This window comes from Spermophilus citellus (genome assembly GCF_964194105.1).
Source record: "Spermophilus citellus genome assembly, chromosome: 3".
NCBI lineage: Eukaryota > Metazoa > Chordata > Mammalia > Rodentia > Sciuridae > Spermophilus > Spermophilus citellus.
The window spans coordinates 142,198,584-142,200,241 of record NC_138184.1 but is presented as its reverse complement, the minus strand read 5'-3'; the positions used below and the strand labels follow the sequence as shown (position 1 = coordinate 142,200,241).

At 49.5% G+C, this 1,658-nt stretch overlaps 1 pseudogene across 1 annotated transcript; it reads left to right on the top strand.

Moving 5' to 3' along the window:
* The first annotated feature begins 398 nt into the window (after positions 1-398).
* Positions 399-1,343, top strand: LOC308644961 (serine/threonine-protein phosphatase 2A 55 kDa regulatory subunit B delta isoform-like; annotated as a pseudogene). The gene has a single exon. The product of its transcript is annotated as a serine/threonine-protein phosphatase 2A 55 kDa regulatory subunit B delta isoform-like (transcript).
* The last annotated feature ends 315 nt before the right edge of the window (positions 1,344-1,658 follow it).

Sequence of the window (1,658 nt, the reverse complement as noted above, 5' to 3'; positions counted from 1 at the left end):
ATTTTAGTGCTGAGCAAGTGGTGAAACAAAATTTAGCTGTCTGCTCCTAGTTAGTTAAGAGCAGGATCCAGCATCCCGGCAGAGTTGGCCCAGTATCCCAGAGGTGATTTCCCTACGTGGTGATGTTGGTTACCCCACATGATCAGAAGAGACTCCTGCAGGACATCAAAAAACCCAGTATCAGGCAGTGTGGCTGGTAGTCCTAGGACCACCAGCTGTGTGACCTTGGATGAGATACTCAACTCTTTTTACTCTCATTTTTCTCATCTGGAAAGGAGGGGGAAACAAGACCTTGTAAAGATTTTAAAGTCTGAACAGGATAAAAGAGCAGAAGGTTATAACTTGAAAGATGAAGATGGACACTCTGAGACCCATTTAGAATCACAGCACTGCAGGTTCCAATATTGAAGCCCATGGACCTCATGGTAGAAGCAAGCCCACGACCAATTTTTGCAAATGCTGATACGTATCATATAAATTCCATTTGAGTAAATAGTGATCATGAAACATATCTTTCTGCAGATGACCTGAGAATTAACCTGTGGCATTTAGAAATCACAGATAGAAGTTCTAACATCGTGGACATCAAACCTGCCAACATGGAGGAGCTGACCGAGGTGATCACGCCGCCGAGGTCCACCCACACCAGTGCAACGTCGTGTACGGCAGCAGCAAAGGGACCATCCGGCTGTGTGACATGCGCTCCTCCGCCCTGTGCGACCAGCACTCTCTAAGTTTTTTGAAGAGCCTGAAGATCCCAGTAGTAGGTCCTTCTTCTCAGAAATAATCTCATCCATATCCGACGTCAAATTCAGCCATTCAGTACATGATGACCCGAGACTACCTGTCAGTGAAGGTGTGGGACCTCAACATGGAGAGCAGGCCAGTGGAGACCCACCAGGTACATGAGTACCTGCGGAGCAAGCTCTGCTCCCTCTACGAGAACGACTGCATCTTCGACAAGTTTGAGTGCTGCTGGAACGGTTCCGACAGTGCTGTCGTGACGGGCTCCTACAACAACTTCTTCAGGATGTTCGACAGAAGCACGCGCAGGGATGTCACCCTGGAAGCCTCAAAAGAGAGCAGCAAACCCTGAGCCAGCTTAAAGCCCCGGAAAGTTTGTGCAGGTGGGAAGAGGAAGAAGGATGAGATCAGTGTGGACAGCCTGGACTTCAATAAGAACATCCTCCACACAGCCTGGCACCCCGTGGACAACAACATTGCCATGGCCGCCACCAACAACCTGTACATATTCCAGGACAAAGCCAACTGAGGAAGCCGGCAAGGCCCGTGCTGCAGCCCAGACGGCGTCAAGGAGCTCTGCGTTCAGAGCCTCACGCCCTCCCACAAAGCAAGAGCTGGGCTCGGTGCATCCTGGCCTGGCCCTGCCTTCAGCCCGGGAGAGAAGGGTGCTGCTGCTCCAGAGCGGAGCCCACTGGGAGCAGAACTGCTGGACATTGCTCAATAAAGGCCATTACTCAAATAAATATATTTATTTTTTTTTTTTTAAAAAAGACTTTAAAGACATGGCATAAAGTCTGTGCCTGCACAGTTCCCAAAGAATGCTTATGGAGTTTGGGTCTGAACGCAGGGCCAGTGCTCATCATCCTACATGGTAACAAGCCCAGGGGAATTTCTAATTCCCATTGGCACTTTGG